Source organism: Macaca mulatta, chromosome 8 (genome assembly GCF_049350105.2).
Source record: "Macaca mulatta isolate MMU2019108-1 chromosome 8, T2T-MMU8v2.0, whole genome shotgun sequence".
NCBI classification, from domain to species: Eukaryota; Metazoa; Chordata; class Mammalia; order Primates; family Cercopithecidae; genus Macaca; species Macaca mulatta.
This window is the reverse complement of record NC_133413.1, coordinates 81,431,498-81,458,406: the sequence shown is the minus strand read 5'-3', so window position 1 is coordinate 81,458,406 and position 26,909 is coordinate 81,431,498. Positions and strand designations below refer to the sequence as shown.

Genomic DNA, 26,909 nt, shown 5'->3' with positions numbered 1-26,909 from the left:
AATAGCAAACATAGGCCTTAACTTATACTACAGAAAAATTCTTGATTAAAAACAATAATTGTGTTCATAATTCTGCTAAAAATAACTTACAAGTATTGTTTACTTACTATGCACCAAGCTAACATTTAAAACAGGTAAAACAGAGGATAAAGTTAACCAAATGCTGAAAATAGTCTGCTTTTGCCTAATGTATTTCCCCAGTCACTATCTCAGAATCAAAGTATATAGCACAGTATTATAGTTAAGCCAGTCCACCCCAGAAAGTACTGTAATCAAACTTTTCCACTGAAAAATTCTCAAAAGACTACAAATTGCTTTGGTAATATATTCCAGTGATTCACAATCCCACCACAAGAAATTCTTGCTACAAAAACTAGATTTCAAGTTCTTTGAGAATAGAGACTTTATTTCTACTTTAGGTAAAACAGTGAAATGGACAGTTTATTCTCAGTGTTGCTAGTGCCTTTCCTTCAGAACTCTCCTCAAAGTTTCTGTATAGTCCCCTGTCCACTTGATCAAGGACATGAGTCTTCTGGTTCCTCTTGATTCTGCCACTCTGACCCCTTGGCCATCTCTCAGGAGACAATCTCATAAACTCACCTCGTTGAGATACGAAAACATTAAAAAATACTAAACCCATTACCTTTACCTGAGTACAAGAATCTTTTTCCAATAGCAATTTTCTCTTACCAAAAGTTCTAATCTCCTGCATACTTTTTCAGCAATCATGTGAATTTCAGTTCTTGAAGATAAATTGTATGTCATTCCTATGAGAGATAAGTAGAAAAAGAAGTAGTAGTTGGTAATAGAAAAGATAGAGTGTATCGCAGAGCAGCAATAGAAATGTTTGCATTGGACCCTCTCCAGAGATAGAAAGGCTGAGGAAAAGTAACCTTGAGTGTTGGAATTACACTTCTACTTCTGTGAGTGGGGAGGAAGTTGAGTTATACTTAAGAGCTGTGGTGTTGTGATTTTATGCAAATTGTAGTGATCAGAGCCATAGTTATAGAATCTTGGGTTGAGGATATAATTTAGGAACTAACTACTTAGTGATGCCAAATATGTAAAATAAAGAATACTCAAAACTAGATCAATGTCAGATATCTAAGTTATGATATATTTGTGGGACCACAGTGGAATCTGGAGACAAAGTCAACAACTGTGGACCATTAAGGCATTCAGACACAAAAGATATCATCTCTTCATGTATGTGTTATCTCTTAGAAGGCAAACTGAACACTTTTTCTATCTCCTTGAAACTCTAGCAGACAGAGATTCCTGAAAATTTTATAAGCAACATGCACTGACTGATAGGTGGAAATTAATTATAAAGTATGTATTATTATTAATATCAAATGGATGAAATGTTACGCACTGTATTTGGTGTTTTATATTCTTGACTTTAAGATTATTTATAAGAACTCTTAGGTGTTTCTAAAACTTCAGTGTCTGTTTATCTGATAATGTCTTGTATTCTTTACCTATGAATTTGCTTAGAGTTTTTCAGGAACTTGGCCCTCTCAGTAGGGGAAGAGACTGCTCTGTTTGCATTTCCAAGTAGGTAAAGTCTTAAAAATCTGGGTTTGGGGGCAGGGATGGAAGGAAACAAGTCATGCTTGCTGCTAAAGCTAAACTTCTCACACAGAATCAACTTTCACTAAATATCCTGGGCAGTCACTAAGTTAAAGTGATTATCTAACTGATATCCCCACTGCAAATCTGAACCTATTACTCTTTCTCCTTTGTAATATAAATTATGTTATTTATAATTATGTTATAAACACATAATTCATAATTTATATTTCTATGTTTTGAGGTAAATATAAGTAGAGTAATACTTTTAGGAAATTAGCAGATTCAGATACAAAGAAAAAAAAGTCCTTCATCTTCTGCTTGACCACATGTATTACTCATGACCACGTATATTCCTGTTTTTCCCAAACTATCTGAAATTATTTTTGACAAGGTCTTCTTCCATGACAATTATGATAAATGAATAAAATCTCTAATTAAACCCCTAAAACTATCCTGATGAATTTTAAGACCAGAAAAATAGGATTGCTTTTAATCAAATTATTGCCTGGATAGAAAAATAAATGTTAGGCAATATAACAAATTAAACTGACTTTTAATCACGTTGATATGTATGAAGGTGCTTCTATTTTCCTCTACAATCAAGTAATGGGTTAGTTCTATTAAATTAATGCATCTATGGCCTCTTTTAATAAAAATAATATTCCTGCAAGTATATCTATAAAGGAATTGAAGCTTATGTTTAAAAGAGAAGAAGTACATAAAAGTTTGGAAAATTTGCAGCCTGATGATGCAATAGAAAAGAAAACTCCATTTTCTGAGGAGACATTCAAACCTACTGCAAAAATTTGCATAAGTAATGAGGAATCAAATGTTAATCACCAAGATAATGGGGAAAATGTCTCCAAGGCATATCAGAGACCTTCATGGCAGCCTCTCCCATCACAGGCCCAGAGGCCTAGGAAGAAAAAATGGTTTCGTGGGTAGGACCCAGGGCCTTATGTTTTGTGAAGTCTCAAGATGAGATGTGGTGCTCTGCATCCCAACCGTGGCTTAAAAAGGGCCAATTTACAGCTCAGGTCATTGCTTCAGAGGATGCAAGCCCCGGGCCTTGTCAGTTTACATGTGATGTAGATTCTGAAGGCACACAGAAGTCAGGAATTGAGGTTTGGAAACCTCCACCTAGATTTCAGAGGATGTATGGAAATGCCTGGATGTCCAGGCAGAAGTTTGCTGCAGGGGTGGGGCCCTCATGGAGAACCTCTGCTAGGGTAGTGCAGAAGGGAAATGTGGGGTCAGAGCCCTCACACAGAGTCCCTGCTGGGGAACTGCCTAGTGGAGCTGTAAGAAGAGAGTCACCATCCTCCAGACCCCAGAATTGTAGATCCACAAACAGCTTGCACTGTGCACCTACAAAAGCTGCAGACACTCAATGCCAGCCTGTGAAAGCAGCCAGGACAGGGGCTTTATCCTGGAAAGTCACAGGGGTGGAGCTGCTCAAGACCATGGCAGCCCACCTCTTGCATCAGTGTGACCTGGATGTGAGACATAGAGTCAAAGGAGATCATTTTGGAGCTTTAAGATTGGACTGCCCTATTGGATTTCAGACTTGCATGGGACCTGTAGCCCCTTTGTTTTGGTCAATTTCTCCCATTTGTAATGGGTATATTTACCCAATGCCTGTACCCTTATTGTATCTAGGAAGTAAAAAACTTGCTTTTGATTTTACAGGTTCATAGACAGAAGGGACTTGCTTTGTCTCAAATGAGACTTTGCACTTGGACTTTTTGGGGTAATGCTGGAATTAACTAAGACTTAGGGGGACTGTTGGGAATGCATAATTGGTTTTAAAATGTGAAAGGGACATGAGATTTGGGAGGGAAGAGAGGCAAAACGATGTGGTTAGGCTTTGTGTCCCCACCCAAATATCATCATGAATTATAATCCCCATAATCCCCACATGTCAAGAAAGAGATTGGGTGGACATAAATGGTTTCCCCCATGCTCTTCATGTGATAATGAGCGAGATCTCATGAGATATGATGGTTTTATAAGGGGCTCATCCCCCTTAACTCTTGGCACTTCTCTTTCCTGCCACCTTGTGAAGAAGTTGCCTTGCTTCCCTTTGCTTTCTGCCATGAATTTAAGTTTCCTAAGGCCTCCCCAGCCATGTTGAACTGTGAGTCAATTAAACCTCTTTCCTTTCCACACATAAATTACCCAGCCTCGAGCAGTCTTTATAGCAGTATGAAAATGAACTAATACAAGCTGGTTATTAAAAAGAGCCTGGCACCTCTTCCCCTCTTGCTCTATCATTATATAATATGTCTGCTATGTCTTTGCCTTTCAACATTGTAAGCTTCCCCAGACCCTCACCAGAAGCAGATGCTGGCTCCAGGTTTCTTGTACAGTTTGCAGAATGATGATCCAAATAAACCTCCTTTCTTTATAAATTACCTATCTTCAGGTATTCCTTTATAGCAATGCAAAACAGACTAACACAAGAAGTATGATCAGACAAAAGGGTATAATCTAATATTAATAAACTGAGAGGAACTTAGCAAGCCCTATGGGTTCAGATTCTTCTCTGTGTTTCTTACCATCCTTAGAGGTAAGAATGTTTTTTTTTTCTGGGCATAGGAAGGATACTTCTAGAATGAGGGTCTTATGACCTGCTTCAGGAGTGACGGACAGCAGAAGGTCAGAGAATGACCTTCCTGCTTTCATTGTTTTCTCAAATGCCAATATGGCATTTTGGAGTAGCATGCTCTGAACATTTTGAAGTAGCATGCTTTCCATCGAAGTTTGTACTTCCAAAGGGGCCTTGCTAGAGGAGCTATGACAAGGAAAAATGTTTTATATGAGCCAGCTTTCCTCTTTTTGAAGGCTGTCATGCTTAAAATTCACTTAAAAGACTCTAGAGTTTCTTCTCGTCTTTGGTCCAAATCTCAACATAGAGCCTCACACCTGTTCTGTCTGCAAACAGGTGTGGCCCTAGAGGAATGATTAACTAATGGTTTGAAAATGTCAACCTTTTCTTTACAGAAAGGGAGAGAAAACCCTTGGCAAGGAAAATGTTACTTTACATTTGCAAAGAGCTTTCCAGAATACAAAGTATCTTCACATCCATTCTTCTACTTGATTCTCAAAATAACCCTATAGGTCAAAATAGCTGTTATTTCTATTTTATATAAGGAAATTGAGGCTCAGAGATATTAAGTGACTTGCCTGAAGTCCTCAAATTGTTAAGTGATAGAGTCATAATTTTAATCCTGCTTTAAATTCCAAGAACAACAGTCTTTTCATCACCACTCAGAAAAGACTGAATACTGAAACACTAGTGGACACATTGATGGAAACACAGCCTCATCCCTCAAGGAGAGAATGGAAATTTTTATATGTTAGTAACATGCTGGAAACTTCTAAGAGGTATGATTCTCTTTTACTCCATTTTCCTGAAATATCACTAAATCTTTTCTTTCAAGGAAGCAGTAGAGAAACAGGAGTGTCATTTCAACTTTAAAGCTCAAGGTGGAAAACTGAAAGACATACGCAGGCATCTTATCAATAAGTTAGACACAAAGGGGAAGCTGAAGGATTAACAGACAAACCAGGAAATCTGTTTCCATGCAGTGCTAAACAAACAGCTCAAGGGGTGAAAGAACAGATCCAAGCTGCTGTTCCTTGTGCAGCCAGCTCTCTTTCTTTGCAGCTTCCTGGTGTATGTCTTTGCCTGTAAACAGTGTTATGAAATGGTGTGATTTTAACCACCTTTGACTGCACCTTGCTCTAAAGGTTTACTCAGTGCAGTCCTTAGAGGCACATTACTATTCGGCCCTTTTCCAGGGAAGAAGTCTGTTCTTCATCAGCTTTAGAAAGACAGGAGTGCTTTTGTCTCACTGTTCCAGAGCTAAAGAAAGACCTGAGACCCAGATGACTAGCCATGGACTTGGTCTTGCCAAACTGCAACCACACTGTAAATAGGCCAGTGTGCAACCCAATTCCCTAATAATGACTTAGCAGAAGTATGTAAAAATGGCACAGTCTCTAAGACTACTCAACCCCTAGTTACACTTCTCTATAGCAATTTAACACAAACAAAATTCCCAAACCATCAAATGTATTCTGCACAACCCAGTAAAAATAATGTATAATACTATACTAAGAATACATGTGTCCACCTGCCCCCAGATTTCATAGATTTATCAAGAATCCTTAAGGACGCTCAGATGTATTCATTTACTCATTCATTTAACAAATAATGCCAGGCACTAGTTATTTGGTGGTAAACAGTCATAGTTTAAGTGTTAGTTATATTATAATAAATAAAAGTCATAATATTTACACTCACAAAGCTTAGAATCTAAGCAAAAGATAGTCAATAAACAGGTAAATAAGTAAACATCAAATGTAAGTATAAGCTAAGAGAAGTGCTGCAGGAGATACATAAAAAAATAAAGCACTGTAATGGGAAATAAGACTGCCTGGGTGGTGAATGATAATTAGATGGGATGACCAGGGAAGAACTTTATAAGAATTTAACCTAAAACTTCAAGAATGATAAAAGAGATAATGACGTGGAAACTTAAAAAAACACACACTCTTTTGATAGTTTCCTTTGCTGTACAGAAGCCCTTCAGTTTAACTATGTACCATTGTCAAATTTGTTCTTGCTGCAGTTACTCTTGAGGATTGTCATAAATCCTTAGCCCAGGCTGATACCCAGAATGGTATTTCATAGGTTTTCTTCTAGAATGCTTATAGTTTGAGGTTTTACATCTAAACCTTTAAGCCATCTTGAGTTAATTTTTGTATATGGTGAAAGATAGAGGTCCAGTGTCATTCTTCTGCTTATGGCTAGCCAGTTATAACAGCACCGATTATTGAACATGGAGTGTTTTCCCTATTGCTTCTTTTTGTCAACTTTGTCAGAGATCAGGTGGTTGTAGGGGTACAGCTTTATTTTTGGGTTCTCTTTTCTGTTCTATTGGTCTAGATAACTGTTTTTTAACCAGTAGCATACTGTACACTTGTAGTATCATTTGAAATCTGGTAATGTGATACCTCCAGCTTTGTTCTTTTTGCTTAGGGCTGTTTTGGCTATTGGGGCTTTTTTGGGGGTCCATATGAATTTTAGAATTTTGTTTTCCACTTCTGTGAAAAAATGACATTGGTAGTTTGATAGAAACAGTGTTGAATCTATAGATTGCTTTGGGTAGTAGGGTCATTTTAATGATATTGATTCTTCCAATCCATGAGCATGAAATGGTTTTCCATTTGTTTGTATTATCTGTGATTTCTTTCAGCAGTGTTTTGTAGTTCTCCTTGTAGAGATATTTGAACTTCCTGGTTAGATGTATTCCTGGGTATTTTATTTCTTTGTGTGACTATTGTAAATAGAATTACATTCTTGATTTGGCACTCAACTTGAACATTGTTGGTACATAGAAATATTACTAATTGTTATGCATTCACTTTGCATCTTGGAAGTTTACTGAAGTCATTTATCAGTTCTAGGAGGCTTTTGGTGAAATTTTTATGTTTTATACATATAGAATCACACTGTCAGCAAAGAGATAACTTGACTTCTTTTCCTATGAGTATGCCTTTTATTTCTTTTCCTTACCTGGTTGTTCTGGCTAGAACTTCCAGTACTATGCTATCAAATTCATTTATCAAAGATAAGAATTTTTGTGGAGTCTTTAGGGTTTTCTAGATACAAAATCATATCATTCTCTTCTCTTTCTCTTGATGTTGGCTTTGGGTTGTCATAGATGCCTCTTATTATTGTGAGATATGTTCCTTCAATGCCCAGTTAGTTGGCAGTTTTTATCATTAAAGAATGTTGGATTTTATTAAAAGCTTTTTCTGCATATATTGAGATGATCATATGGATGTTGTTTTTAATTCTGTTTATGTGGTGAATCACAATTATTGATTTGCACATTTTGAACCAACCTTGCATCCCAGGAATGAAGCCTATTCAATCATGGTGAACTAACTTTTTGATGTGCTAACGGGTTTGGTTTGCTAATATTATGATGAGAATTTTTACATCTGGTCCAATCTCTTCAGGCTTGTAAGGATTCTGTTGAGAAATCCGCCGTTAACTTAATGGGCTTCACTTTGTATATGATTTGACCTTTTTCTCTAGCTATCTTTAAGATTTTTTTCTTTAGCATTGACTTTGGATTGTCTGGTGACTATATGCCTTGGTGATGTTTGTTTTATATAGTATCTCATGGTAATACCACATTTTCTTTAGTCAATCTTCCGTTGATGAACACTTAGGTTGACTCCGTATCTTTGTTATTGAGAATTGTGCTGCTATAAACATACGGAACCAGATATATTTTTCATATAATAATTTCATTTCCTTTAGGCAGATAGCTATGGGATTGCTGGATCAAATGATATTTCTATTTTTAGTTCCTTCAGAAATCTCCATACTGTTTTCCATAAAGGTTGTACTAATTTAACTTCCCACCTACTGTCCAGTTTTCCCAGCACCATTTATTGAAAAGGTTTTCCTTTCAACCCTGTATGCGCTTGCTGATTTTGTCAAAGATTAGTTGGGTGAAAATATGTGGCTTTATTTCTGGGTTCTCTATTCTCCATTTATCTATGTGTCTGTTTTATTTTTATTTGTTTGTTTGTTTGTTTGTTTAGATAGAGTTTCGCTCTTGTCTCCCCGGCTGGAGTGCAATGGCACAATCTCGGCTCATGGCAACCTCTGCCTCCCAGGTAGAATACCATTCTACCCAGCAATCCCATTACTGGGTATATACCCAAAGAAATATAAATTATTCTATTATAAAGACACATGCACCTGTATGCACATTGCAGCACTATTCATAATGGCAAAGACATGGAATCAACTTAAATGCCCATCAATGATAGACTGGATAAAGAAAATGTGGTGCACATATACCATAAAATAAAAAACCATAAAAAAGAGTGAGGGTGGGGCATGGTAGCTCATGTGTGTAATCCCAGCACTCTGGGAGGCCGACGTGGGCAGATCACAAGGTCAGGAGATCGAGACCATCCTAGCTAACACGGTGAAACCCTGACGCTACTAAAAATGCAAAAAAAATTAGCCAAGCATGGTGGCGGGTGCCTGTAGTCCCAGCTACTCCGGAGGCTGAGGCAGGAGAATGGCATGAACCCAAGGAGGCGGAGCTTGCAGTGAGCCGAGATCGCGCCACTGCGCTCCAGTTTGGGTGACAGAGCGAGACTCCATCTCAAAAAAGAAATAAATAAATAAAATAAAAGAATGAGATCATGTACTTTGCAGTGACAATGGATGGAGGCCATTATCCTTAGCAAACTAATGCAGGAACAGAAAAACCAAATACCACATGTTCTCGCTTGTAAGTGGGAGCTAAATGATTAGAACACATGGACAGGTAGAGGGGAATAACGCACACAGGGGCTATTGGAGGGTGGAGTATGGGAGCAGGGAGAGGATCAGAAAAAACAACTAATAAGTACTAGGCTTAATACCTTGGTGATGAAATAATCTGTACAACAAATCCCCATGACACAAGTTTACCTATATAATAAACCTGCACATGTACCCTGAACTTAAAATAAAAGTTAAAAAAAATTAAAAATAAATAAATACAATACAATGTAAAAAAAATCTTCTGATCCATGACTATGGAATGTTTTTCCACTTGTTTGTGTCATCTACAATTTCATTCATCAGTGTTTTATACTTTTCCTTACAGAGATCTTTTATCTACATAAATACAAGGTATTTTATTTTTTGTAGCTATTGTAAATAGTATTGCCTTCTTGATTTGATTCTCTACTGGATTGTTATTGATGTATGGAAATGTCACTGACTTTTGAACACTGATTTTATATACTGAAACTTTACTGAATTCATTTATTAAAGATAATATTTTTGTGGAGTCATTAGGGTTTTCTAGACATAAGATTGTATCATCAGTGAAGAGGAATAATTTCACTTATTCTTTCCCACTTTGGATGCCTCTTCTTTCTTTCTCTTGCCTGATTGTCTGGCTAGGACTTCCAGTACTAGCAATGTTGAACAAGAGTGGTGAAAACAGGCATCCTTGTCTTGTCCAGTTCTTAGAGGAAACTTTCCCCGTTTCTTTCTTCAGTATGATATTGGCAATGGGTTTGTCATACATGGCCTTTATTATTTTTAGATCTGTACCTTCTATGCCTAGTTTGTTGAGGGTTTTTATCAGAAAGAGACTGTAATTTGTCAAACGTTTTTTCCATGTCTATTGAAATGATATAAATGTGATTTATCACATTTATTGATTTCCATATGTTGAACCATCCTTGCATCTCTCGTATAAAACCCACTTTGTCTTAGTGCTTTATCTTTTTGATGTGCTAGTGAATTCAATTTGTTAGTACTTTGTTGAGAATTTTTACATATTAATCAGGAGTATTGATCTGTAGTTTTCTTTTATTGTTGTTGTGTCTTTGTCTGATTCTGTTATCAGGGTGACACTGGCCTCATAGAATGAGTAAGGCAAAATTTCCTCCTCCTCGACTTTTGGAAAGGTTTCAAGAGTCATGGTATCAGCTCTTCCCTGCACATTCGATAGAATTCAGCTATGAATATGACTGGTCATGGTCTTTTCTTTTTGAGATTTTTTTGTTACTAATTTAATCTCACAACTCATCATCAGTCTGTTTAGCTTTCTGTTTCTTCCTGGTTCAATCTTGGGAGGTTTTATGTTTCCAGAAATTTATCCATTTCCTCTAGTTTCCTAGTTTGGGAGCATATAGTTGCTCCTAGTTTGGGAGCATATAGTTGTTCATAATAATCTGTGATAACGTTTTGTATTTCTGTGGTGTCAGTTGTAACATCTCCTTTTTCATTTCTGATTTTATTTGGGTCTTTTCTGAGTCTAGCTAGCAGGTATTCACTTTTATGTTTTTGAAGAACTAATTTTTCATTTCATTGATCCTTTGTATGATTTTTTTAAATTTCTAGTTCATTTGATTCTGCTCTGATTCTTGTCATTTCTTTCTTTTGCTAAATTTGGGTTTAATTTGTTCTTACTTTTCTAGCTCCTTGAGGTGCAACGTTAGGTTGTTAGTTTTTAATCTTTCTACTTTTCTGATGTAGGCATTTAATACTATAAAGTTTCCTTTTAGCACTGTTTCTGCTGTATCTTACAGGTTTTTGGTACCTTGTGTTTCCATTTTTATTTGTTTCAATTTTTTTATATTTCTATCTTAATTTATTGGCCCAATGATTGTTCAGGAGCATGTTGTTTAATTTCCATGTGTTTGTGTAATTTCCAAAGTTCCTCTTCATTCTGATTTGTAGTTTTTATTCCCCTGTAGTCTGAGAAAATGTTTGATATAATTTCAATTATTTTTAATTTGCTGAGACTTGTTTTATGACCTAAATATGGTCTATCATGGAGAATATTCCATTTGCTAATGAGAATATATATTCTGCAGTTATTGGGTAGGATTCTGTTGATGTCAATTAGGTCCATTTGGTGTAAAGTCAGAGGCTACCTAAGGCACACCGCCTGACTTTGATGGATCAGCCAGTCTTCCAAGAAATAACAGAGCTGCTGGACTCAGTTGAAGATATAAACATAATGACCTGAATAATTGTGGTTGTCCATGTACACATCAAATTTTTACAAATTTTAGCAACTTATGAGAAAAACAAAATGACCTTTGTAAAACAGTACACAGTTACTTCAAGAGAAATTTACTAAATAAACACTATACTTTTTAAATAAGAGAATGGACTTCAGGTCTTTAGACCTTACTTTAATTTCCTATTCTCCAAAAGTATGAATTCAAATAGGTTGACAATAAAAATTATTCGACATGTTTCTGAATGCCATGAACAAGTAACAGAAATATGAGGAAGGCATAGTCTTTGACAACCAGGTTTTCACAGCCTTTGCTGAGGATAGACACTACTATAGATTCCACAGTTTGAGAGGGCTCATGTGGGCTTGGACTATGAGAATATGGAAACACTAGGGATTTCCACTTTGTTGGGAACATAGTCAGAGAAGGTTTCACATGAGTGATGACACATCTGCTGGGATAAAATTGAGGATGAAGAATAAGAAGGCTATTTCGAGGCACATAATTTGAAGTCGAAGCATTACAGGTGGTAGGGAATTCTGTGGGAAGGCTTGAGATGTAATGTTATTTGATATGGCTTGGCCAGTATTTTATTATATTTTACTTTGAGGTTTGTTACATAGGTATACGTGTGCCATGGTGACTTGCTGCACCTATTGACCTGTTCTCTAAGTTCCCTCCCCTTGTCCCTCACCCCCCAACAGGCCCTGGTGTGCGTTGTTCCCCTCCCTTTGTCAATGTGTTCTCATTGTTCAACTCACACTTCTGAGTGAGAACATGAGGTGTTTGGTTTTCTGTGTGTGTAAGAATGGGTACAGTCTCTGTTTTCTGAATATGGCTAGCCAGTTTTCCCAGCACCATTAGTTGAATAGGATATCCTTTCCCCATTGCTTGTTTTTGTCAGCTTTATCAAAGATCAGATGGTTGTAGATGTGCTGTGTTATTGCTGAGGTCCCTGTTCTGTTCCATTGGTCTGTATGTCTGCTTTGTTACCAGTACCATGCTGTTTTGGTTACTGTAGTCTTGTAGTATAGTTTGAAGTCAGGTAGCATGATGCCTCCAGCTTTGTTCTTTTTGCTTAGAATTGCGTTGACTATACAGAATCTTCTTTGATTCCATATGAAATTTAAAGTAGTTTTTTCTAATTCTGTGAAGAATGTCAATGGTAGTTTGATAAGAATAGCATTGAATCTACAAATTACTTTGGATGGTATAGCCATTTTCATGATATTGATTCTTTCTATCCATGAGGAAGAAATGTGTTTCCATTTGTTTGTGTCCTCTCCTATTTCCTTGAGCAGCAGTTTGTAAGTTTCCTTGAAGAGGTACTTCACAGCCCTTGTCAGCTGTACTCCTATGTATTTTATTCCTTTGTAGTAATTGTGAATAGGAGTTCATTCATGATTTGGCTCTTTCTTGTCTATTGTTGGTGTAAAGAAATGCTTGCGATTTTTGCACCTCGATTTTTTATCCTGAGTCTTTGCTGAAGAGGCTTATCAGTTTAAGGAGTTTGGGGGCTGAGATGATGAGTTTTCTAAATATAAAATTATGTCATCTGCAAACAGAGACAATCTGACTTCCTCTCCTCCTATGTGAATACTCTAATTTCTGTATCTTGCCTGATGGTCCCCGCTGGCACTTTCAATACTATGTTAAATAGGAATGGTGACAGAGGGCATCCTTCTCTAGTGCCAGTTTTCAAAGGGAATGCTTTCAGCTTTTGCCCATTCAATATGATATTGGCTGTAGGACTGTAATAAATAGCTCTTATTATTTTAAGATATGTTCCATCAATACCTAGTTTATTGAGAGTTTTTAACATGAAGGAATGTTGAATTTTATCAAAGGCCTTTTCTGCATCAATTGAGATAATCATGTGGTTTTTGTCATTGGTTCTGTTTATGTGATGGATTATGTTTATTGATTTGTATATGTTGAACCAGCTTTGCATCCTAGGGATGAAGCCCCCTTGATCATGGTGGATAAGTTTTTTGATGTGCCACTGGATTCGGTTTGCCAGTAATTTATTGAGGAATTTTGCATCATGTACATCAGGGATATTGGCCTGAAGTTTTCTTTTCTTGTTGTGTTTCTTCCTGGTTTTTCTATTAGGATGATGCTGGCTTCATAAAATGAGTTAGGGATGAGTCCCTCCTTTTCATTTTGGAATAGTTTCAGAAGGAATGGTACCAGCTCCTCTTTGTATCTCTGGTAGAATTCGGCTGTGAATCCATCTGTTCCTGGGCTTTTTTTTGGTTGGTATGTTATTAATTATTACTTCAATTTCAGAATTTGTTATGGTCTATTCAGGGATTTGACTTCTTCCTGGTTAAGTCATAGAGGGTGTATGTCAAGGAATTTATTCATTTCTTCTAGATTTTCTAGTTAATTTGTGTAGAAGTGTTTATAGTATTCTCTGATGGTAGTTTGTATTTCTGTGGGATCAGTGGTGATATTCCCTTTACCATTTTTTATTGTGTCGATTTGATTCTTCTCTCTTTTCTTATTAGTCTAGCTAGTGGTCTATTTTGTTAATCTTCTCAAAAAACCAGCTCCTGGTGGAGGGTTTTTCGTGTCTCTAGCTCTTTCAATTACGTTCTGATCTTAGTTATATCTTGTCTTCTGCTAGCTTTTGAATTAGTTTGCTTTGTCTCTGTAGCTCTTTTAATTGTGATGTTAGGGTGTCGATTTGAGATCTTTTTAGCTTTCTGATGTGGGCATCTAGTGCTATAAATTTTCCTCTTAACAGTGCTTTAGCTGTGTCCCAGAGATTCTGGTACATTGTCTCTTTCTTCTCATTGGTTTCAAAGAACTTCTTGATTGTCACCTTAATTTCATTATTTATCCAGCAGTCATTCAGGAGCAGGTTGTTCAATTTCCATGTAATTGTGTGGTTTTGAGTGAGTTTTTTAATCCTGAGTTCTAATTTGATTGCGCTGTGGTTTGAGAGACTGTTGGTTATGATTTTAGGTGTTTTTTTTTCTTGCATATCCTAAGGAGTGTTTTACTTCCAATTATGAGGTTGATTTTAGAATAAGTGCCATGTAGCACTGAGAAGACTATTAGTCTGTTGAATTGGGGTGGACAGTTCTGTAGATATCTATTAGATCCACTTGATCCAGAGCTGAGTTCAAGTCCTGAATATCCTTGTTAATTTTCTGTCTTGTTGATCTGTCTAATATTGACAGTGGGGTGTTAAATTCTCCCACTATTATTGTGTGGGAGTCTAGGTCTCCTCGTAGGTTTCTAAGAACTTGTTTTACGAATCTGGGTGCTCCTGTATTTGGTGCATATATATTTAGAATAGTTAGTTCTTCTTGTTGAATTGTTCCCTTTACCATTATGTCATGCTGTTTTTTGTCTTTTTTTTCTTTGTTGGTTTAAAATCTGTTTTGTCAGAGACTAGGATTGCAATCCCTGCTTTTTTTGCTTGCCATTTGCTTGGTAAATATTCCTCCATCCCTTTATTCTGAGCCTCTGTGTGTCTTTGCATGTGAGATGGGCATCCTGGATACAGCACACCGATGGGCCTTGACTCTTTATCCAATTTGCCACTCTGTGTCTTTTAATTGGGCCATTTAACCCATATACATTTAATGTTAGTATTGTTATGTGTGAATTCGATCCTGTCATTATGATGCTAGCTGGTTATTTTGCACACTAGTTGATGCAGTTTCTTCATATTGTCATAGGCCTTTATATTTTGTTGTGTTTTTGCAGTGGCTGAAACTGGTTTTTCCTTTCATATTTAGTGCTTTTTTCAGGAGCTCTTGCAAGGCAGGCCTGGTGGTAATGAAATCTCTCAGCATTTGCTTGTCTGAAAAGGATTTTATTTCTCCTTTTCTTATGAAGCTTAGTTAGGCTGGATATGAAATTCTGGGTTGAAAATTCTTTTCTTTAAGAATGTTGAGTATTGGCCCCCAATCTCTTCTGCATTGTAGGGTTTCTGTTGAGAGGTCTGCTGTTAGTCTGATGGGCTTCCCTTTGTAGATGACCTGACCTTTCTCTCTGTTTGCCCTTAACATTTTTTCCTTCATTTCAACACTGGAGAATCTGAGGATTATGTCTCTTGGGGCTGATCTGCTTGTGGATTATTTTAGTGGTGTTCTCTGTATTTCCTAAATTTGCATGTTGGCCTGTCTTGCTAGGCTGGGGTAATTCTTCTGGATAATACCATGAAGTGTGTTTTCCAGCTTGTCTCCATTCTCCCCATCTCCTTCAGGTACTCCAATGAATAGTAGGTTTTGTCTTTTTATGAAGTCCCTCATTTCCTGGAGGCTTTGTTCATTCCTTTTCATTCTTTTTTCTCTAGTCTTGTCTGCATGCCTTATTTCAGCAAGGTGGTCTTCAAATTCTGATATCCTTTCTTCTGCTCGGTCAATTCAGCTATTGATACTTGTGTATCCTTCATGAAGTTTTCATGCTGTGCTTTTCAGCTCCATCAGGTCATTTATGTTCCTCTCTAAACTGGTTATTCTAGTTAGCAGCTCCTTTAATCTCTATCAAGGTTCTTAGCTTCTTTTACATTGGGTTAGAAGATGATCTTTTAGCTCAGCGTAGTTTTTTATTAACTGTCTTCTGAAGCCTACTTCTGTCAATTTTTCCATCTCATTATCCGTCCAGTTCTGCACCTTTGCTGGAGAGATGTTGCAATCATTTGGAGGAGAAGAGGCACTCTGGCCTTTTGGGCTTTCGACATCTTTTCATTGATTCCTTCTCATCTCTGTGAATTTGCCTAGTTTCGATTTGAGGCTGCTGACCCTTGGATGGGGTTTTTGTGGGGACTTTTTTGTTGTTGATGATGCTATTGTTGTTGCTTTCTGTTTGTTTTTCTTTCAATGGTCAGGTCCCTCTTCTGTAGGGCTGCTGTGGCTTGCTGGGGGTTCACTTCAGGCCCTATTCATCTGGTTCACTCCTGCACCTGGAGATGTCACTCAAGGAGGCTAAAAACAGCAAAGATGGGTGCCTGCTCTTTCTTCGGGGATCTCTGATCTCAGGAGGCATCAACCTGATGCCAGTAGGATTGCTTCTGTATAGGGTGTCTGACAGACAACTCCTGTTGCAAGGTCTTACCCAGTTGGGTAGCATGGGGAACAGGACCCATTTAATGAATCACTTTCACTGTCCCTTGGTGGAGGGGGTGTGCTTCACTAGGGGGAAGCACTTTCATCTGGGCTGCCCATATTCCTCAGAACTACCAGGAGGAAAGGCTAAGTCTGCTGTTCTGCAAAGACTGCAGGCACTCCTCCCCCTGGGGGCTCAGGCCCAGGGAGGTCCAGGTTCTGTCCCTGAGACTCTGGCTGGAGTTATTGGAGTTCCTGCAGGGAAGTCCCACCCAGTAAGGATGAGTCAGGGTGAGGCCTGAAGAGGCACTCTGGCCAGTCTGCCACAGCCAGTGTGTTGGGCTGTGTGGGGGACATGTCTTGGGACCAAGTTGTTCAGTTTCCCTGGCTTCAGCAGGGTAAAAGCACAGCCTAGAGCTACAGATGAATGCCGCCCTTCCCCCACCCAGGGAGCTTAGCGTGTTAGGCAGTTGTGAGTCCCAGTGCTGGCTTCTGCCCTTCCCCAAAGGAGCTCAATTGGCTTAGACAGCAGGCAGCCACAGCTGGGAGCTCAGTAGGCTAAGCAGATTCCAGCTGTGAGGCTGTTGAGAATATGCGCAGCTCTGTTGTAGGACACTAGGACCCATTGGCATGGGTTCATGAGTGTGATCTTTCGATCCGTGGGTTGCACAGTTCCATGGAAAAAGCAGTTTCCCTGGTCGGGTAGCACACTCACTCACTACCTCCCTTAGCTGGGGGTTTGAGGTACCCCTGCCCTGTGTGGTCTCAGGTGGGCCACTGTGCTACACTGCCCTTCCTTCCTCTCCATGGATCATGTCTTATCAGTTCTGATAAGACAATCTGGATACCGTGGTTACCAGTGAAGGATTCACATGCTTATTTTAGTTCGTTTTGATGGGAGCCTCTGATCACCACTGTTTCTAGTCTACTATCTTGGCCCCACCCATTGGCCAATATTTTAAACATTTGTGTATAAGGTAAAGCAATTATGAATCAAGGGACCCCAGGGTCACCACAGCTTTCAAGGAATGTGTAATGCTCTTTTTCTTTTATATAAACTAGAATTGATGTTACCAATCCAGAAGTCTGTGAAATACGCAAAATAAAATGAGTCCATGAAGGACAAAAATGATAACAAAAAATTTATATTCATTCATATTATTTGACTATCCATCATATTTAGCTTCCACACCAGCAAAATTTGCTAGCCAATTAAACATATCAGATTTAAAACTACACAAAAACTCAGTATAAAACCATTTTTTAGAGAAAACAGTATGTTTCATAATTTTTTGGCCCTGTGTTATCCATGAAAAGCACACTTACCATCTGCCTTTAATGTATCCTATATTTCTAACTTGTTTCCCAATTTTTATATAATAACAGTGACATAACAGTATATGCCAAAAGCTTTACATGTACTATGTTATTATTTAATTTAGTGATCATCTCACTTTGCACATAACATAATTGAGACATAGAAAGTTAATACAGAAAAAAAAGAATTTGAATCTATAACTTGTAATGTATATAAAAGTTAACTCCAAATAGACCATAGATATAAATGTAAAACTTAAAACTATAAAATTGCTTTACCCAGCAGTCCTGCTTCTGTGTGAACTCAGTGGAAGGCATAGTCTCCTGTTATCCCAGGAAATACCCAAACAGCAGGGCAGGTGACCCCACCCACCCCCACCACTTGCAGTCAGACAGATGACACCTGCTAGAGCATCTGAACCAGTAGTCCTGCTTCTGTGTGAACTCAGCCAGAGAGCTCAGCATCCTATTGCCCCAGAATACACCTGGATAGCAGGATGGGTAACCCCACCCACACTCACCACTGGTAGCTAGGCAAGCAAGGCTTGCTAGAGCTTGTAGCCCAGCAGAACTGCTTCTATGGCAACTCAAAGAGCACAGCCTCCTGTTGTCCTGGGAAACACCCAGACAGCAGGGTGGGCAACCCCACCTATCCCTGCCACTGGTTGCCAGGAGGGCAACACCTTTTAGAGCTTCTGGCCCAGCAGTCCCAGTTCTGCCTGAACTCTGCAGTCAAGCACAATCCAGTGTTCAACCAGGAAGCACTTGGTCACCAGATTGGGGCTGACCTGGCAAGAATATAGCCTGTCCACAAAATGCAGTCCCTGACTGAGGGAGGTGCATGGACCAGAACACCCAACAAAAGAAATATGGATGCAAAAACAGTTATCAAAGGATGCTCCTCCAAGACACAGAAGAAGGCTAAAATAGAAGCCAGTTGACTGAGGCCACCTTATACCACAATCAAATAAGGTAATCAAAAAAGATAAAAGCAAAAAAACTCATCTAAAGGACAGCAACTTCAAAAATCATCAGCCCACACAGATGAGAAATAACCAGTGCAAAAACTCTGGCAACTCAAAAACTCAGTGTCTTCTTACCTCCAAATGATTGCACTGGTTCCCTAGCAATAATTCTTAACCAGGCTGAAAGGGCTGAAATGGCAGAAGTAGAATTTAGAATATGAATAGGAATGAAGGTCATCAACATTTAGGAGAAAGTTGAAACTCAGTCCAAGGAATCTAAGTAATACAATAAAATGATACAGGAGACAAAAATTTAAATGGCCATTTCAAGAAAGAGCCAACCTGAACTGAGCTAAAAAAAAAAAACCTCTCTTCATGAATTTCATAATACAATCACAAATACTAACAGCAGAAATAACCAAGTTGAGGAAAGAATCTCCAAGTCTGCAGACCAATTCTCTGAAATAACAGTCACAATAATTTTAAAAATAAAGAAAAATGAAAAAAACCTCTGAGAAATATAAGATTACATGAAGAGACCAAATCTATGTCATACTGTCAACCTAAAAGAGAGGGAAAGAAAGGAAGCAACTTGAAAAACATATCTGAGGATATCATTGATGAAAATTTCCCCAACTTCGCTAGGGAAGCCAACATTCAAATCCAAGAAATGCAGAGAACTCCTATGAGATACTATACAAGAGACCATCCCCAAGCCACATAGTCATCAGATTATCCAAAGGTGAAATGAAAGAAAAATGGTTAAAGGCAGCTAGGAAGAAGAGCCAGGTCACCTACAAAGGGAGCCCATCAGGCTGACAGCAAAATTTTAGCAGAAACCCTTCAAGTCAGCATTCTTAAATAAAATAAGTTCTAACCCAGAATTTCATATCCAACCAAACTAAACTTCACAAGTGAAGGAGAAATAAGATCCTTTTCAGACAAGAAATGCTAAGGGAATTTGATTTCACCAGACTTGCCTTACAAGGTGTCCTTAAGGGTCCTTGAGGGACTGCTAAATACACAAAGAAAAGACAACTACTGGTCACTAGAAAAACATACTAAAGAACATAGACACAATAAAACAATACAATCAAGGCTGCATAATAACCAGCTAACAATATGATGACAGGTTCAAACCGACACATATCAATATTAACCTTGAATGTAAATGGGCTAAATGCCCCCAATTAAATGGCATAGAGTGGCAAGTTGAATGAAAAAACAAGACACAACTATATGCTGTCTACAGGAGACCCACTTCACATGCAATGATACCTATAGGATCAAAATAAAGGGAAAGAAAAAAATATACCAAACAGAAAACAACAACAAAAAAAGCAGGAGCTGATATTCTTTTTTTTTTTTTTTTTTTTTTTTTGAGATGGAGTCTCACTCTGTCGCCCAGGCTGGAGTGCAGTGGCCGGATCTCAGCTCACTGCAAGCTCCGCCTCCTGGGTTTACGCCATTCTCCTGCCTCAGCCTCCTGAGTAACTGGGACTACAGGCGCCCGCCACCTCGCCTGGCTAGTTTTTTTGTATTTTTTTAGTAGAGATGGGGTTTCACCGTGTTAGCCAGGATGGTCTCGATCTCCTGACCTCGTGATCCAACTGTCTCAGCCTCCTAAAGTGCTGGGATTACAGGCTTGAGCCACTGCGCCCAGCCAGGAGCTGATATTCTAATTTCAGACAAAACAGATGTTAACCAGCAATGATGGGAAAGGGCTCAATTCAATAAGAAGATCTAACTATTGTACATATGTATGCACCCAGCACAGAGGCACCCAGATTCATAAAGCACATTCTTAGAGACCTATGAAGAGTCTCAGATAACCACACAATAATAGTGAGAGACTTCAACACCCCACTGACAGTATTAGACAGATCACTGAGGCAGAAAACTAACAAAGATATTTGAGATCTGAACTTGATGTATGACCAAATGGGCCTAACAGACATCTCCAGAACACTTCATCCAAAGACAACAGAATACACATTCTTCTCATCTGGCATGGCACATACTCTAAAATCAACCACACAATCAGCCATAACACAATTCTCAGCAAATCTTAAAAAAAGAAACCATGCCAACACACTCTCAGATTGCAGCACAATTAAAATAGAAAATAATGCTAAGAAAATCACTCAACACCATAAAATTACATGGAATTTAAACAATCTGCTCCTGAATGACTTTTGAGCAAGCAATAAAGTTAAGGCAGAAATAAATTATTTGAAACCAATGAAAACAAAGATACAACACACCAGAATAGTGTTAGGAGGGAAGTGTATAGTCCTGAAAACCCACATCAAAAAGTTACAAAGACTTCAAATTAACAACCCAACACCACACCTAGAGGAACTAGAAAAACAAGAGAAAACAAGCTCCAAAAGTAGCAAAAGACAGAGCTGAACAGAAGCAAACTGAGACATGAAAAACCATATGAAAGATCAATGAATCCATGAGTTGGTTCCTTGAAAGAGCATAAATAAGATTGATAGACCACTAGCTACAGTATTTTTTTAAAAAAATAGAAAATTCAAATTAAAAAATCAGAAATGACAAAAAGATACTACCAACACCAGAGAAATACAAAAAAAAAAACAAAAAACAAAAAAAAACCCTCAGAGTGTAGTATGAACACCTCTATACACACAAACTAGAAAACCTAGAAGAAATAAATATATTCCTGGAAACAAATGACCTCCCAAGACTGAATCAGGAAGAAATTGAATCCCTGAACACACCAATAATCAGTTTCAAAATTAAATCAGTATAAAAAGCTTACCAACCAAAAAAACCCAGAACCTGGCCAGGCACAGTGGCTCACACCTGTAATCCCAGCACTTTGGGAGGCTGAAGCGGGAAGATCACTTGAGGTCAGGAGTTTGAGACAAGCCTGGCCAACATGCTGAAATGCTGTCTCTACTAAAAATACAATTAGCTGGGTGTGGTGACAGGTGGCTGTAATCCCATCTACTTGGGAGTTTGAGGCAAGAGAATTGCTGGAGCCCACAAGGCAAAGGTTGCAGTGAGCTGAGATTGCCCCACTGCACTCCAGCCTGGGTGACAGAGCAACACTCTGTCTAAAAATAAATGCCCAAAGCACATGGATTTACAGCAAAATTCTACCAGATATATAAAGAAGAGCTGGTACCTTTCCTCCTAAAAATATTCCAAAAAAACGAGGTAAAGCAACTCCTCCCTAACTCATTTTATGAGGCCAGCATCATCCTGATACCAAAACCTGGCAAAAACAAAACAAAAAACAGAACACTTCAGGCCAATATCCTTGATGAACATTGATAAAAAAAATCATCAACAAAATACTAGCAAATTGAATCCAGTAGCACATCAAAAAGCTTATTAACGATGCTCAAGTAGGCTTTATCCCTGAAATGCAAGGTTGGTTCAACATACGTAAATCAATAAATGTGAGTCATCACATAAACAGAACTAAACACAGAAACCACATGATTATCTCAATAGATGCAGAAAAGGCTTTTGATAAAATTAAACATTCCTTCATGTTAGAAACTCTCAATAAATTAGGTATTGAGGGAACATACCTTAAAATAGCAAGAGTCATCTATGACAAACCCACAGCCAACATCATATTGAATGGGCAAAAGCTGGAAGCATTCCCCTTGAAAACCAGCACAAGACAAGGATGTCCTATCTCACCACTCCTATTCAACATAGTATTGGAAGTTCTGGGCCCAGAAATCAGGAAACAGAAAGAAATAAAAGGCACTCAAATAGAAAGAGAGGAAGTCAAACTATCCCTATTTGCAGATGACATGATCCTATATCTAGAAAACCCCATAGTCTCATCCCAAAAGCTCCTTAAGCTGATAAACAACTCCAGCAAAGTCTCAGGATACAAAATCAGTATACAAAAATCAGTAGCATTTCTATACACCAACAACCACCAAGCTGAGAGAAATCAAGAATACAGTCTCAGCCCGGCACAGTGGCTCATGCCTGTAATCCCAGCACTTTGGGAGGCCAAAACGGGTGGATCTCCTGAGCTCAGGAGTTCATGACCACCCCGGGCAACATGGTAAAACCCTGTCTCTACTAAAATACAAAAAAATTATCTGGGCATGGTGGCACGCACCTGTAGTCCCAGCTACTCAGGAGGCTGAGGCATGAGAATCATTAGAGCCCTGGTGGTGGAGGTTGCAGTGAGCCACGATCACACCACTGCACTCCAGCTTGGGCTACAGAGTGAGACTCCATCTCAAAAAAAAAAAAAATACAATCTCATTCACAATAGCCACAAAAAGAATAAGATGCCTAGAAATACAGCTAATAGAAAGGTGAAAAATCTGTACAACAAGAATTACAAAACACTGCTCAAAGAAATCAAAGCTGACCCAAACAAATGAAAAAAGCATTCCAAGCCTATGGACAGGAAGAATCAATATTGTTAAAATGGCCACACTGCCCAAAGCAACCTACAAATTCAATGCTATTCCTATCAAACTACCAGTAACATTCTTCACAGAAGTTGAAAAAACTATTTTAAAATTTATGTGAAACCAAAAAAAAGCTCAAGGCAATCCTAAGCAAAAAAAAAAAAGCCAAGGCAATCCTAAGCAAAAATAGCAAAGCTGAAGACACCACATTACCTGCCTTCAAACTATATTACAAGGCTTCAGTAACTAAAAGAGCATAGTACTGGTACAAAAACAGACACATAGACCAGTGGAACAGAATAGAGAACTCAGAAATAAAGCTGTACATCAACAATCATCTTATATTCAACAAAGTCAACAAATACAAGCAATAGGAAAAGGACTCCCTATTCAATAAATGCTGCTAGGATAACTGGCTAGCCATATGCAAAAGATTGAAGCTGGAACTCTTCCTTACACCATATACAAATATTAACTCAAGATGGATTATAGATGTAAATGTAAAACTTAAAACTATATAAACCCTGGAAGATGGCCTAGGAAATACCATTCCAGACATAGGTCCTGGCAAAGATTCCATGACAAAAACCTCAAAAGCAATTGCAACAAAAACAAAAATTGACAAATGGGACCTGATTAAACTGAGGAGCTTCTGCAGAGCAAAACAAATTGCCAACACACTAAACAGACAACCTACAAAATTGGAGAAAATATTTGCAAACCGTTTACCTAACAAATGGCTAATACTCATAATCTATAAGGAACTTAAACAAATTAACAAGCAAAAACCAAACAACCTCATTTAAAAATGGGCCAAGGACATGAAGAGACACTTCTCAAAAGAAGACAAACATGCGACAAACAAGCATATGAAAAAATGCTCAACATCACTAATCATCAGAGAAATGCAAACCAAAACCACAATGAGATACTATCTCACACCAGTCAGAATGGCTATTATTAAAAAGTCAAAAAAATAACAGATGTAGGCAAGGTTGCAGAAAAAAAAGGAACACTTATACACTGCTGATGGTAATGTAAATAGTTCAGCCATTGTGGAAAGCAGTGTGGCAGTTTCTCAAAGAACATAAAACAGAACTACCATTCAACCCAGAAATCCCATTACTGAGTACATACCCAAAGGAATATAAATCATTCTACCATAAAGACACATGCACTAATATGTTCATTGTAGTGCTATTCACAATAGCAAAGACATGGAATCAACCTAAATGCTCATCAATAATAGACTGAATAAAGAAAATGTGGTACATATACACCATGGAATACTATGTAGCCATAAAAAAGAACAAAATCATGTCCATTGAACCAACATGGATAGAGCCGGACACCATTGTCCTAAGCAAACTAATGTAGAAACACAAAACCAAATACCACATATTCTCACTTATAAGTGAGAGCTAAACATTGATTACACATGGACACAAAGAATGGAACAACAGACACCAGGGCCTCATTAAGGGTGGAGGTTAGGGGAGTGAAGATGGAAATACTACCTATTGGATACTATGCCAATGAAATAATCTGTACACCAAACACCCGTGACACACAATTTACCTATTTCACACACCTGTACATTGTACCCCTGAACCTAAAATAAAAGTAAAAAAAAAAAATCTGCAGTTATTATAGCTATGAGACCAAGGGCTGCTAAAAGTTAAAGATTATATATGTAGATTTGGGATCATATCTGATGAGAGCTGAAGAAGAAGGAATATTTTTATCAAAATTTTAAAATTAGATGATTCAGTTCAAAAGGTTGAATCCACATGCAAATCCAAGAGAAGGCGGGCACTTAAAAGAAAGGCCACACCTAAGCTAAAGTGCAGAGGAGGTGAAAATTATCTTGGCATCCTCCTGCATTTCTTGTTCATGTGCCTGTCCTTTCTCTGGTACTCTCAGCCAGGTGACACCCTCTACTCTCCACCTAAAATGTGCATGTGTGCACGCACGCGCGCGCACACACACACACACACACACCCCTCTCTGTTACCTCATTTTTAAAAATTCTTGCTGAAGCATTAACTGATAAAACAACAGACTGAAGTGTTAGTTGAAAATGGATTCGTGTGTGAACTTTCCCACTTTGCATTTTGACAGAAGTCTCCTAAAAATCGAACAACCACTATTTGAACCCAAGGAATGGAGCTTTAATGCTGCAGGTGCTAACTGGGGGCATAGGATCCTCTCTTCAATTATTTTGCAGAAGGGTAATTTTTTTTTTGTTGTTCACAAGGCCAGTATAGTCCGGAAGGGTCAATACACACATATTTGTCACTATGATGTTTATCTTCTTAAGCCTGTAACCTAAAGGCATAACATATGTTACGTTAGGGTTGAGAAGGAACAATTTAAGTGTTCATTCGAGAAATATGTATTAAGTGGTTACTATGTGCTAGGCCTAGCAATATGTCCTGTGTCTCTAACATTCTTTCAAGTAACATACAGTATTTAATTTTAAAATGAAGCTGGTATTCTATTGACATTTCTTTAAATTTACCTTACAGTGATATGCTTTACAAATGTCAAGTTAGTCAATAAATTTTGTAACATTATTTGAGTTAAAAAAGAGAGACTTCAAGTCAATAATCTAATTATAAAAAACAGAGCTGAAGTTAATTAAAACAAACAAAAAAGAAAATCAATGAAGCCAAAAGTCTGTACTGTGAAAAAATAAACAAAGTAAATCAACCTTTAGCAAGATTGACAAAAAGAAAGAAGACTCAAATTACTAAAATCATGAAGAAAAAGGGAAATGTTACTGCTGAACATACACAAATATAAAAGATTATAAGGAAAAACAATGAACAATTGTAAAGAAACAAATTAGATAACTTAGATAATATGGGAAAATGCCCAGAAAGGAAGAAATTACCAAAATTGACTCAAGAAAAAATTCAAAATCTGGTACATATGAACAAAGAGAAGGGAATAACAGGCACCAGAGCCTAGTTGAGGGTAGAGGGAGGGAGGATGGTAAGAACTGAAAAACTACTTCTTGTGCTATGCTTATCACCTGCATGGTAAAATAATCTGTACACCAAACCCCTGTGACATGCAATTTTCTGTCAAAAAGCCTGCACGTGTACTCCTAAACATGAAACAAAAACTTTAAAAAAAAAAATCAAACTCTCAATAGACCTATAACAAGTAAAGAAATTGAGTAACCAAAAAACTTTCCACAAAGAAAGGTCTAGTACCAAATGACTTAACTGATAAACTCTACCAAATGTTGAATGAACAGACACCTACAGAATGGGAGAAAGTTAGACCTTTGTCAGATGCAAATTATGCATCCAGCATCTATAAGGAACTTAAACAAATTTACAAGAAACAAAACAACCCCATTAAAAAGTGGGCAAAGGGCATGGACAGATACTTTTCAAAAGAAAATATACATGCAGCCAAAAACCATATGAAAAAAAACTCAACATCAGTGATCATTAGAGACATGCAAATCAAAACCACAACGAGACAACACTTCACACCAGTCAGAATAACTATTATTAAAAAGTCAAAAAATAACAGATGCTGGCAAGGTTATGGAGAAAAAGGTACACTTATATACTGTTGGTGGGAGTATAAATTAGTTCAACCATTATGGAAGATGGTGTGGTGATTCCTCAAAGATCTAAACACAGAATTACCACATGATTCATTCTGGATAAATTCCCAAAGGAATATAAATTTTTCTATCATAAAGACACATGTGTCCACATGTTCATTGTGGCACTATTCACAATAGCAAAGACATGGAATCAACCTAAATACCTATCAATAGTAGACTAAATAAAGAAAATGTGGTACATATACACCATGAAATACTATGCAGTTATAAACGAGATCCTATCCTTTGCAGGAACATGTATGGAGCTGAAGGCCATTATTCTTATCAAACTAACACAGGAACAGAAAACCAAATACCGTATGTTCTCACTTATAAGTGGGAGCTAAATAATGAGAACCTATGAGCACATAGA

The 26,909-nt window shown here is 37.8% G+C and overlaps 1 protein-coding gene across 2 annotated transcripts in view; it reads right to left on the bottom strand.

The window, feature by feature from the left end:
• The window catches only part of XKR9 (XK related 9), a 146,271-nt gene that overhangs the window by 1,689 nt on the left and 117,673 nt on the right, over window positions 1-26,909 (bottom strand). Inside the window, exon 9 of one of the 2 annotated variants that reach the window (XM_077943794.1) lies at window positions 691-767. The gene's annotated coding sequence lies outside the window, so the exon portion shown is untranslated. Of the gene's footprint in view, window positions 1-450; window positions 768-26,909 lie in introns of those variants that run through there. The other variant, XM_077943793.1, reaches the window with a different exon arrangement.